The sequence below is a fragment of the Bombina bombina genome, chromosome 5 (assembly GCF_027579735.1).
Source record: "Bombina bombina isolate aBomBom1 chromosome 5, aBomBom1.pri, whole genome shotgun sequence".
Lineage (NCBI taxonomy): Eukaryota > Metazoa > Chordata > Amphibia > Anura > Bombinatoridae > Bombina > Bombina bombina.
In genome coordinates, this window is record NC_069503.1 from 357,870,014 (window position 1) to 357,884,054 (window position 14,041).

The window sequence follows — 14,041 nt, forward strand, 5'->3', positions numbered from 1 at the left end:
ATAAAATGTTAATTTTCCATTGGTCTCTCCAAGTATTGGTGATTGGTTTATGGACAGATATAAGATAAAGCATGTATATGTACACAATGTAATAAAGCAATGAGATCTGATTATACCTACAAGCTCAACCCATTTTATTAGGTTGTGGCTTTAAAACACAAAATCAGCTATTTCATATACACAAATAAGACTTAAAAAGCAAATCTCATACATTTTATACTCTGAACCTGGTAAAAAAAAAAAAGTAATTAGAAACACATTAAGTGAAAAACTAAAAATGTTATAGTATACTGTCCCTTTAACTTTTTAAAAACAAATTAACATCCTTTATTTTTCTGAAATTCATTTTAAATAGCCAAAGTCCACCCACCATTTGCCTTATTTGGAGGAGCCAATCTCAGTTTTAGTCGGTAGTCAACCAGGCTAGCCACTGTCATAGTTTGTATAAAATGCATTCATTAGCAGTTATAGGCAATTAGACAGATATGTAGCAGAGTTGAACTTGAAACTTGAAAAGTCAGCAGGGTGTAGTTCAAGTTCAGAGAATTAGAAATTGCTCAATCTTCAGAGTTTAATTAAATGAAAAGAGGGCAAAATAAATAATGTAAATACATTGGCAAAGTAGTTTCATTATGCATAAACATTTTATACAAATCTCAAAGGTCCCTTTAAGTATATAGATTCACAAGTAGAAATAGGTGCTCACATACACAAAACTGAAATCATCTTACCTAAAAATTATCAGAGGAAAGATCCAGGCTCTTAATAACCGATTAGTTTCATGGCTGCCTCAGCTCAGAGAGTTATAAAAGACATATGAACTATTAAAAAAAAGGTTTTACACAGCGTTGTAACTATGAGATACAAACCGTGACTTAAGCAACGTCAGACAAAACAAGCAACATTCTTAAAGTCAGGACAAAAGCATAGGGAGCTTAATACCTAAAAACCAGATGTACAGGTTGTCCGAGACCAAGAGGAGGGTAAGAAGCCGAAACAATACGGAACAGAAATGAGAAAACAAAATACTAATATTCCACACAAGCTAAAATACATTTATATTAACAAATAGAAATGAGCCTCTAATCCTATTCAGAGGACATATGGACATACACTATTTCATTTAGCAGATTTACCAAAGCCTAACCCTGCTACATATCCATTATTAAAGGGATATAAAACCCAACAATTTTCTTTCCTGATTCAGATAAATAATACAATTTTAAACAACTTTACAATTTACTTCAATTATTATTTTTTCTTTGTTTTGATGCAATCTCAGGAGTGTGCACGTGTCTGCAGCACTGTATTGCAGCAGTTTTGCAACAATGTTATACATTATTAGGAGCACTAGATGGCAGCACTATTTCCTGTCATGTAGTGCTTCAGGCATGTGCACGCTACCTACCTAGGTATCTCTTCAACAAAGAATAACATGAGAACAAAGCAAATTTGATCATAGAAGTAAATTGAAAACTTTTTTAAAATTGTATTCTCTATCTGAATAATTAAAGAAAAAAGTTGGGTTTCATGTCCCTTTAACTGGGTTTTGCAGAGATAATTAGATAAGAAACTGCAAACCTATAATCTTTATAACAAAATGTGTGTGGTTAGTCCAAATTGTTTTCTCTGCATAAGGCAAATGGTGGGTGGAATTTGACTACTGAAAAATGATCTTTAATGAATTTATTTTTTTAAACTCACCTAATGTATATTCATTGCAAGACAGCAGAAATCTCCTCCACAACAATGTAATCCAGGGAAATCCTCTTGCCTTAACCCTTTCACCAGAGGCGTAACTAGAAACCACAGGGCCCAGGTGCAAGAATCTAAGAAGGGCCCCCCCCACCTCCCCTCCCAAAAAAAAGTGAATTTAAAACATTTTTTATTTTTTTTATATTTAACACAGAAAAAAATGTGAATCAGATTACATGTCTGCAAAAGGAGGTACCCTGTGCTCACAGTCTGTGAGATGGTCTGACCCCCTATTACTGTATATAGTGACACTGTTTAACACACCAGTACTGTATATAGTAAGTTAGTGACACAGTCTGTAATCTGACCCTAGGGTTGCCACCTGTCCCTTAAAATACAGAACACTTATAAGTTACACATGCTGCAGGGTGTGCAGGGAGGAATATAAATAGTGCTGTCCAGAAACACAATACATGTTCCTCCCTGCACACCCTGCAGCATGTGTAACTCATAAGTGTCCAGGAAAACATGGCTGAGGTGGCAACCCTACCTGACCCTACTGCCCAGTACTTTATAAAGTGACCACAGTAGTCTGTGACATGGTCCACCCCCCATACTGTATATAGTGGTATTGTATAGTGACACTGTTTACCCCCTGCCCCCCCATGCTGTAGTAACAAGGTCTGTAATTTGCTGGTTCCACAAACATACACAAACACACATACATGCATAAATACACACACAGTCACATACACACACACACACACACACACACACACACACCATACACACACATAAACACCAATGGGTAAAACAGAAACACTAACCCCTGTAGTCATGTCACACTCACATGATATCAGTGCAGGCAGTGGTAGGTTAACGTTTTTTATTTTAAAAAAAAAAAATCTAAAAAAAATTATTATTTTTTTTTTTTAAGCTGGGCCCCCACCCTCAGACCTCTACACCCCCTGTAGTTTCGCCCCTGCCTTTCACTAGCGGGACTTTCAGACAAAAACTTGCCCAAAATATCAGAGAAATGTTAGCATTTTTGCCATCACTCCATTTAAACAGAAATAGAGCCTTGTTTTGTTTTTTGTTTTATTTACCTGGCAAAACAATATATATATATATATATATATATATATATATATATATATATATACACACACATATATATATATATATACATATATATATATATATACATATATATATATATATATATATATATATAATATTTTTTTTTTTTTTAAGTAGACAACCAAAAGGTATTGATCTAGGCCCATTTTGATATATTTCATGCCACCATTTCACCGCCAAATGCGATCAAATAAAAAAAAAATGGTACTTATTTCACAAACTTTGGGTTTCTCACAGAATTTTTTACATACTGCTTGTGCAATCATGGCACAAATGTTTGTAAAAGTTTCTCTGGGATCCCCTTTGTTCAGAAATAGCAGACATATATTTGCCATTGCTTTTTGGTAAATAGAAGGCCGCTAATTGCAGCTGCCCACCACACTTCTATTATTCCCGGCAGTGAAGGGTTACTAAGGTAACTTAAAAGGTTAATTTTAGCTTTAGTGTAGAAATTAGCCTCCCACCTGACACTTCTCACCCTCTGATCCCTACCTGATCCCACCCAAACAGCTCTCTTCCCTTCCCCACCCTGCACTGGTAACCCCCATCTTAGGTACTGGCATACAGTCTGCCAGTATGAAAATAAGGCTTTTTTTAAACAATAAAATATATAGATATTTTTTATATTTTCTGCAGTGTAGGATCCCCCAAACAGCTCTCTAAACCTCCCCCCTCTATGATATAGATCACCGCAGTATACAGATAAATCCAATAGTCCCTCCCCCCCAGCTCATATTTGGAGAAGTCAATATATTTCAGTTTTGCAAATGGTCAAAGAGGCCCTGAAATCAATAATCCAGGTCACCCACAGGATGCAGCACTAATCTAAGTCTTCTAAGTGGGGTGGTCTCGTGGCAACAATTGAAAATATGTATACACAACCTCACAAGCCTCTGAAAGCCCGGAGGACAGTATACTCTACAGACAGCCTTGTCATCCAACCTACTATCAGGGGGGAGGGAAGGTTTAAGGCCTGAATGCCTAAACTTTCCAGACTAGTATGGTAGGCAAAGTCCTAAAAAAGTGCATTGTTCTGTTCAGAAAAAACTAATAGTACAAAACAAGATATAAGGAACATATTCCTACACTACCCAGACAGCAAATTAATTACAGGATTCTATTCAATAAAATGTCATTGCTCTTGGCATTTATTTACAAAAACAAAATTTAAATTACTCTTTAATCTCAAATTCAGTAAAACTCATGCATCTACTCTTTATTTTGGACATATGTGTTAATTTTGCAAACCATTATGGTTAGTTTAAAAAAACAACAACACACAAATACAATCAATATATATGTTTAATTAAGTCAACTGCAATTTTGTTGTTAATGTTTGTTAACAAGTTTAGTAAAAACGTTCAAGAGGAATAAAAGGCTAATGTTTTATGCATTTTCCATTTTTAATTGAAAGCTACAACTTAAGGAAACTAAAGTTTAAAATGGTAAAACAACAGTATATAAATCTTGCAGAAAAAGCATTGAAACTTGCCCAAAACACAAATTGAAAACATAAAAAGAATGAACAATGTAAGTAATGCCTGGGAGTATGGTGTTAAAGCATCACACTATCTAAGATAGTAAACTGGCAGCAATGTGATTTTCCATGATTACAAAACAAATATTTATTCGAAACACATAAAAAACAAAACAAAAAACAAAAAAACCCACAGCAATATATTTTGGTCTCTACCAATAGTGCCTTTAGCAAATGCAAACCACAATAGACAATAAACATTCGCCTGTTATTAAACAAGATATTCAACTTCTATTGCAGTCCATGTGATAAAGCAAAAATGACATACTCAACTCAACTGCAATCATAAAAATGATAGTACAAACATATAAATAAAATGGATCAGTATAAGTAATACAATTGCTAATTTTGCAAGAAAACAGGTAAGGTAATTGCCTTGATTTAACATATATTTTTTTTTTACTAAAGGAACACTGTTTATGTTTAATATCCCTTTGACCACTCAGCTGTAATAAACCCGTAGACAAATATTTTTTGAGACATTATGAATAAACCATGCACAAAAATATGCTGTGAATTGTTATGTTAGTTTAGTACGTTTCAGTTTAAATACATTATTAAAATAAAAAATGTAAATATTAACTAATTTGCATGGGCCTAAACATTTAGCTACACTATTAAGCCGTTTATAATTTTTTTTGCAGTTTTCCATTTTATAATTACATCTCATAGACAGATATTTAAATATCCAACCATTATACACAGGGGAATTGTGTTTAGCAAAAGGTTTTTTTTTTGTTTTTGTTTTTTTTTTTACTTTTATTTATAACCAACAATGAATACAATTATACAAGTTGCATGTCATTGCGCCACGCAGGGCAGAGTATCACAACATTCAGTGTGCAAAGAAGTAGATAGACACATTTAGATAAGTGTTAGTACTAGATAATCTATGCTGGTTCAGTATCTTCTATATCTACTATGAGTTCGGTAACTGTCACCTATAGAATATACGTACTGTCGTACATATTGCTGGGGTTTTATTATATTAAACACAACAAAACTAAACAAACAAAAAACTTGTACATTTTCATTTTAGAGTAAATGCCACCCTGTAAGATATATATGGAGGCACACACTCATTTAGGATAGGTTGAATTGTAATATGATTTACAAAGTGAAGTCTGGACTAATCTATCAAGTAGATAATATTAGTTATACAGGATGACAGATCTTTAGAATATCCTATGCATATTACACAAGAAGCCTGCGTATTACTATTAAAACTCCAGAAAAAAACCTTAAAGGGCCATGATACCCAAATGTTGAAACACTTGAAAGTGATGCAGCATAGCTGTAAAAAGCAGACTAGAAAATATCACCTGAACATCTCTATGTAAAAAAGAAAGATATTTTACCTAAAAAATGCCTCAGTAACCGGGGGCGGAGCCTGGCTGCTGCCATGAGTGCAGCGTAAATCCGGTGCATAAATATTTTACATCATCCTGGGCATATCTCATCAAAAATGGTATAGACTAGCAGCAATAGCCCTGGTGACAAACAGCCAACACTCTGATTCCTGAAAGGTGACAGGTGAGGGGACCCTGAAGTGCAACAAGCATACGCTACTTAGAGCCACATTGATTGGGGCAATGGGAGATCCATAGAGGCCTTACCCGCATCAGCAAATAGCTGCTACAACAACCGGCACCTAGACACTCACCGGACGGATCCGGAACAAGGAGAAGCCCCATCACTCTGCTAAGCAGCAACTACGGAGTCGTAACAGGTATCCCATGCAAAGCTCAATATAGGGCGCCGCCATTTTGGGCCACTACACACTGCATACTACACCGTTACATTGCCTCCACGACCGCAGCTGACACCCACTGCTCGACACAGTTCAGGAACCCACACAGGCGAAACCTAACACAAAGGGGTGCAACATATAAACACAGCTAACTAGTGAGGAAGAAAAATAAAGCTAAGAAAGCACCAGGAGAAAGCGCAAACAGGCAAAAAAATAAAAGGGGGCCCTTTAAGGACCGTTTAACTTTTATGTATATATGGTCCCTCAAAAACCCTATAAGATCGTTTTACCCCTAACATTAGAGCAACTTTTAACATACTAAGGCACACCAACCTGTACCTTAAGATAATACTGACTATAATAGTTTGCTGGGAGATTCCGCTGTGAGGGTTTTTCAATATTTACCCTTTCTTGTATTAACAATTGTATAGATCAGAACACTAGTACTATTATATTCTTGGGTCTTATCAATATGGCTACTAGAAGGACCACCAAACAGGATAAACTTCCTAAACCCATATCAGGGAAATCCTTGCCTATATTATCTTACATGCAAAATTCTGATCTTTCTGAGGTTAGAAATAAGAGGCTTTCTGGGGACACCCTGGCCACCACAGATCCTAACCTGCAACTTGAGGAGACACAAATGACCAAATCTATTCTCCATGACTTGCCTTCTAAACAAGATATTGCAGACATTGTTCGCACCTGCATAAGGGAGGAGCTTGCGGGTATGAGGCAGGACATTCACACACTGGGATTCCAGGTAGAATCATTGGAGGGATGCCAGGAGGAAATTAAAGAAGATGTACAAAACCTAACCGACCAGGTTACACAAAACCAACAAACCATTTCCGAATCCTCACTACAAGAAAAACCGAAGTAGAAGAAAAAACATATGCATCAAAGGTATACCGGAGAGCATCCTCCCCAGAGACTTTCCTGTTTATTTGCAGGCTCTCTTCCAACAGATTAAAAAGACTCAACTTGCACCTCTGATATATAGTGGGTGAGGGCGCATAGATCACTTAGACCTAAGCCACCGGACACAGCCCCTCCAAGAGATATAATCATCCGTGTAAAAAATTTCTTGGAAAAGGAAATGCTCATGAACCAGTCACGGAAACTACAACCGGTCCGATTCCGAGGAAATGTATTACAATTTTACCAAGACCTGTCCTTCCAAACTCTGCAAAGACGAAAGGATTTTGCACCCCTCACCTCGCTACTAAGGACCAAGAAAATCGCCTATCGCTGGGACTTCCCCACCCAGATTTGGGTGCTCAGAAATAACACTCATCTGATCTGCAGATCGCCATCGGTCTAGGCGATTTATTGGTCTTGTCTATTGGTGACAGTGGCGGTGGGGTTAGATCCCCCACACATACCTGATCCTCCAGGTATTTCTTCCTCATCACCCTCTAAACGACCCATGAACCCATCCACACCTTGGACCACTGTCACCAATAGACAAGACCAATAAATCGCCTAGACCGATGACCAGCTCTCCAAGGACTATGCTCCAGACACAGGATCAGTCGGAAGCAATGACCACCATAAGCTCCACTTGAATTGCTGTCTTGCCTTGAACTCCCTTGGAGGCCTCCCAGAAGGGTATTGTATACAAGTATTTTCGCGTTACTTAAAGGGACACTCAGGTTAAATTACATTTTCATGATTCAGATACAGCATGTCATTTTAAACAACTTTACAATTTACTTCCATTAAAAAAAATGTGCACAGACTTTTGTATTTACAATTTTTGAGTCACCAGATCCTACTGAGCATGTACAAGAATTCACAGACTATACGTATATGCATTTGTGATTGGTTGATTGCTATCACATGGTACAAGGGGAGTGGAAATATACATAACTGAAATTTGTTAAAAAAAAAATCTACTCATTTGAAGTTCAGACTAAGTGCTATTGCATTGTCCTTTTATCTTGCATTTGTTGATTATTCAAATCTAATGTGTTGACTGCCTGGTCCTTTAAGACTGCATAATGACTCTCAAGAATTGTATACTATTGAGCTAATCCTATTTCTAACTACTGTTAGATAGGTACAGGCCTGAAGAGCCTTCCTTGAACTAATTTCTTTAGAGCACGCCCGTACTACATGAGAAAGAGTGAGGGTTCAATACTCTCATATCTCCTATATCTGTGTAAATATGCTCTCCCCCCCCCTCATGTTCTAATTGTAAATGTTATTTATGCTACTATCCTAAAGGGGATCATTATGAGAAAGGAATTTATATGTTGTTTATCTATGTATACCTTGAACTAATCTCACTTCAAGACTCTGCTGGACTCGACGGGAGAGTACAAACTTAACTGCCCCTCATCACTTCTGTTCTGTTTCGAACTGTTTAATTAAAATGGTTATCTGGGCTCTGCTGTTTTTACACTAATGTTCGCCCAGGATGTAATCTGCCTAACAGGGTATACCTTATATAGGACTTGCTAAGTAGGTTTCCCCATGTATTGCTCTCATTACGGCCTATATTAGGAAGAGAGCCCTTTTTAGGTTTGTTTTGTTTGTTATGTCATGTCTGTTTATATTGTTTAAAATGTTACTCACAGTTGAATTTCCATGTTATTACGAGCTTAGCCTTATCCGATCTAACTAAGCGCCATGCTGACATTCTGTTTTTACAGGAGACCCATTTCAAGAGCCAGAAAGAACCCAAATATTTTGGGAAAACATATACAACTCACTACCATAGCTCCGGCCCATTAAAGAAAAATGGAGTGAGTATCCTGCTAAATAAATCCCTTCCTTTCACTTTACACCATAAGATTACTGATAAAGAGGGACGTTTTCTGGGGATAGTGGGCCTCTTCTATGGTAGACCTGTTACTCTCATCAATATTTATGATCCTAACACCAGCCAGCTTCCGTTTTTCCAATACATGTTTAAGAAAATACTGGACCTAGCTTAAGGCCCCGTGTTCCTAGCCGGAGATTTTAATGTTCCCCTTCACCCCAAAGCCGATAGCACCAACCAGACAATACAGATCCCATGCAAACTCACTACTGCACTATGGAAAGGTTTTAAAGATTTAAATGTATATGACGTGTGGAAGTTTATACATCACGACACCAGAGATTACACCTTCTTCTCTTACCCAAATAAAACCTACAGCAGATTAGACTATATTTTCACAAACCAAAAAAGCCTTACATATGTACACAGATGTAACATATCCCCTACTACATGGTCTGACCACTCAGTTGTCATCTTAAAACTCCATTGGCCTAATAGCCCCAGACCCCTTACCTATGGAAACTAGACGATTCCCTAATGGACTGCCTTGACTCTGTGGTCAAACTCACAAATACTATAAGTGAATATTTTAATCTTAACTCACACTCTGTCAACAATAACCATACCCTCTGGGAGGCGCACAAATGTGTGATACAGGGTGAGTTTATCAAACTAAAAGCATACCGCCAACAAACTCACTGCAAAAACTATCAAGACTTAATGGATAGATATACAAATCTAGAATACATATTGAAAAAGTCTCCAACTGACATCACCACTTTAAAAGATATACAAAAAGTTAGAGAGGAATTGAATCACTTCCTCGATATCGAATACCAGTCCCATAGGAAGAAAATCAATAGCATGTTTCATTTAGAAAGCAATAAAGCGGGCAAGATGCTAGCAAGGGCTCTAAAAAAGAAAATATTTAAGTCTTACATCTATGAATTACACCCTCCTCAACATAAAAAGCCCCTACAAACCACCTCGGAAATTCTACAGTCGTTTCACAACTATTACACCGCACTATATAATCTACAGAAAGTTTCACAAACTCTAGACCATTCTGCCACCCTAGAACAATATCTAGACAAATGCATATTGCCTGCTCTATCTAAAGAACAGCAAGACCAGCTTAATAAACCAATATCACTACAAGAAACACTTCTAGCCATAAAAAGCTTGAAGCCAGGTAAAAGCCCAGGGCCAGACGGTTTCACAGCCAAATATTATCGTACATTCTCAAACTCTTTGGCTCCCTTCCTCACATCCCTCTTTAATGAAACTAATGTAAACAACCCATTCCCACCTTCAATGCTGGAGGTGCAAGTAGTGGTGCTACCTAAACCTCCCACGACCCCAGCCAATTATCGCCCAATATCTTTATTGAACATAGATATAAAAATATATGCAAACATTTTAGCCTCTAGAATTAACCAAGTCCTACCTGACATTGTCCACATTAACGAAGCTGGCTTTACCCCCTTTAGAGAGACCAGAGATAACACCACCAAGTGGTTTTGCATGTTTACGGTATCAATTTTTGTGGGACAGGAACCCCCAGTTGCTTGAACCGCTTCATATAATCTTTCGTAGTTTAGGAATAAACGTTTGAATGTAGGCAGAAAAACTGAGTATCTGCGCAGAAATGTCCCTTTCTGGTTCCATTGCTCAGTAATAATAATATAACTTAGTAAAGTGCCTTCCCGGAGAAGAAGAGGTTAGAATGCTTCTATCTGCTAGAGATTCCCAGACAGCTCATCTGTCAAGGGAGATGTGGATGGCATAGAAGGATGGTGAAATTGCAAATATTTGAAGAGGTTTTCTTCAGAGCTAGAGGAGCTTGCTGCCATTTTCTAGAGCCACCCGCCGGGAGTCAGCAACAGGCTATTATCTTCAACATATATTTGTTCACCCTTAAACCAAGCACAAAAATATTTACACAACTTAACTCTTAAATATCACACCCATTTACTATTCTAAGTTTATAGAAAGTTAAATAATTAAAGTCAATTTTAGGGGTCGCTTTTTCTTTTGTGTGGTCCGGCTTGCCAAAATCTAAAATAGCAATCTAAAATATCAAAATTGAAGACACTGAAATCATAAATTACAAGAATTTAATTTAAATAAGAAACGGGAAAAAGTAAAATTCAATAAAATCTTAAAAAAAAAAAAAAAAGTTTATTTACAAAGTTGCTTTAAAAGATACAATTTTAACACCATAAAAAAACAACAACTTTGAACCTTTTCATTCAAATTAGCGCTGCAAAATCTGTTGCGCATTATGTTTTTGCCGAAGCTTTGGTTTAAGTTTCTTATACAGGCTCAATAATGTTTACCTTTTTCACACCTAAATACCTCAAAAAGTACTAAACCAAATTACTTCAACACTTCAGGGTAGAGACTTGCAATCTATGCTAAACTGTTAAATGTCAATTGGCCATTAAAGGACCAGTAAACACAGTAGATTTGCATAATCGACAAATGCAAGATAACAAGACAATACAATAGCATTTACTCTGAATTTCAAATGAGTAGTAGATTTTTTTCTAACACATTTCAAAGTTATGTATATTTCTACTCCCCCTGTACCATGTGATAGCAATCAGCCAATCACAAATGCATATACGTATAGTCTGAGTTCTTGCACATGCTCAGTACAGGGAGTGCAGAATTATTAGGCAAGTTGTATTTTTGAGGATTAATTTTATTATTGAACAACAACCATGTTCTCAATGAACCCAAAAAACTCATTAATATCAAAGCTGAATAGTTTTGGAAGTAGTTTTTAGTTTGTTTTTAGTTATAGCTATTTTAGGGGGATATCTGTGTGTGCAGGTGACTATTACTGTGCATAATTATTAGGCAACTTAACAAAAAACAAATATATACCCATTTCAATTATTTATTTTTACCAGTGAAACCAATATAACATCTCAACATTCACAAATATACATTTCTGACATTCAAAAACAAAACAAAAACAAATCAGTGACCAATATAGCCACCTTTCTTTGCAAGGACACTCAAAAGCCTGCCATCCATGGATTCTGTCAGTGTTTTGATCTGTTCACCATCAACATTGCGTGCAGCAGCAACCACAGCCTCCCAGACACTGTTCAGAGAGGTGTACTGTTTTCCCTCCTTGTAAATCTCATATTTGATGATGGACCACAGGTTCTCAATGGGGTTCAGATCAGGTGAACAAGGAGGCCATGTCATTAGATTTTCTTCTTTTATACCCTTTCTTGCCAGCCACGCTGTGGAGTACTTGGACGCGTATGATGGAGCATTGTCCTGCATGAAAATCATGTTTTTCTTGAAGGATGCAGACTTCTTCCTGTACCACTGCTTGAAGAAGGTGTCTTCCAGAAACTGGCAGTAGGACTGGGAGTTGAGCTTGACTCCATCCTCAACCCGAAAAGGCCCCACAAGCTCATCTTTGATGATACCAGCCCAAACCATTACTCCACCTCCACCTTGCTGGCGTCTGAGTCGGACTGGAGCTCTCTGCCCTTTACCAATCCAGCCACGGGCCCATCCATCTGGCCCATCAAGACTCACTCTCATTTCATCAGTCCATAAAACCTTAGAAAAATCAGTCTTGAGATATTTCTTGGCCCAGTCTTGACGTTTCAGCTTGTGTGTCTTGTTCAGTGGTGGTCGTCTTTCAGCCTTTCTTACCTTGGCCATGTCTCTGAGTATTGCACACCTTGTGCTTTTGGGCACTCCACTGATGTTGCAGCTCTGAAATATGGCCAAACTGGTGGCAAGTGGCATCTTGGCAGCTGCACGCTTGACTTTTCTCAGTTCATGGGCAGTTATTTTGCGCCTTGGTTTTTCCACACGCTTCTTGCGACCCTGTTGACTATTTTGAATGAAACGCTTGATTGTTCGATGATCACGCTTCAGAAGCTTTGCAATTTTAAGAGTGCTGCATCCCTCTGCAAGATATCTCACTATTTTTGACTTTCCTGAGCCTGTCAAGTCCTTCTTTTGACCCATTTTGCCAAAGGAAAGGAAGTTGCCTAATAATTATGCACACCTGATATAGGGTGTTGATGTCATTAGACCACACCCCTTCTCATTACAGAGATGCACATCACCTAATATGCTTAATTGGTAGTAGGCTTTCGAGCCTATACAGCTTGGAGTAAGACAACATGCATAAAGAGGATGATGTGGTCAAAATACTCATTTGCCTAATAATTCTGCACTCCCTGTAGGAGCTGGTGATTCAAAAAGTGTAAATATAAAAGACTGCACATTTCTTTTTAATTGACGTAAATTGGAAAGTTGTTTAAAATTACATGCTGTATCTGAATCATGAAAATTTAATATAACCCAAGTGTCCCTTTAAGCCATTCCAAACTGATAAAAAAAAAAGTCTAAAAAAATGGATTTAAGACTTCCGGTGGGCGGCTCACCAAGATGGCCACTGAATCTCACTGCTCTGTATCAGATTGCTAACTGCACAATAACTTGTGCCTGAATCTTAAGCCATCCAGTCCTCCCTTAGGAATAGGTGTGCCCAGGAAACCTTCAGGATCAAGAATTTCCAACTCTTGGCTCCCGAGTTGTTGTTTAACTCCAATCAAGCCACTTGGCTTCTCAGCAGAACTGTGTGCTCAATTAAACAAGGTGGAGCATGTTATATCTTCCCTTACTGAAGTGCTCACACTACTGTTCAATTCCCTAACAGCAGCCATGGGGGAACTTCTCCTAGAAACGCAAGCGCTGCATACAACAAATCACTTAGGAGTCCTTCCTATCAATTTGGCAGCACCTCCAGAGAACTCACTGTCACGGCAGGAGACAGATGAGGCCTCACTAGTGCTGTACTGTTCGGATCCCAGCATGGAGATGTCAAAGAAAGTACTATGTCTAACACGGGCAGCTAAACTACCAGCACCAAGATATCATGCGCCACTGATCATGACAAGGGATTTGGAGATGCAACCCTCCCGCAAGGTGGAATATTCTCAAATTAGCCCTATGGAGGCCGACGGTACCTCAAGATATTCAAAATGCCGGAAAGACATGAGGCGCAACTATTCTAAAGGATTTCTCCAACTCTGTACCTGCACCATCGGTGTACCACTTAATCTTGGCAACACAACTGGACTCTACCCTACCAATCTCGCCACCC

The 14,041-nt window shown here is 37.9% G+C and overlaps 1 protein-coding gene across 5 annotated transcripts in view; it reads right to left on the reverse strand.

Annotated features, from left to right (window-relative positions):
* The window catches only part of OSBPL3 (oxysterol binding protein like 3), a 580,670-nt gene that overhangs the window by 481,590 nt on the left and 85,039 nt on the right, over positions 1-14,041 (reverse strand). For 2 of the 5 annotated variants that reach the window (XM_053714154.1, XM_053714155.1), the window contains exon 1: positions 732-874. The exons of the other annotated variants lie outside the window; for them this stretch is intronic. The gene's annotated coding sequence lies outside the window, so the exon portion shown is untranslated. Of the gene's footprint in view, positions 1-731; positions 875-14,041 lie in introns of those variants that run through there. 5 annotated transcript variants of the gene reach the window in all.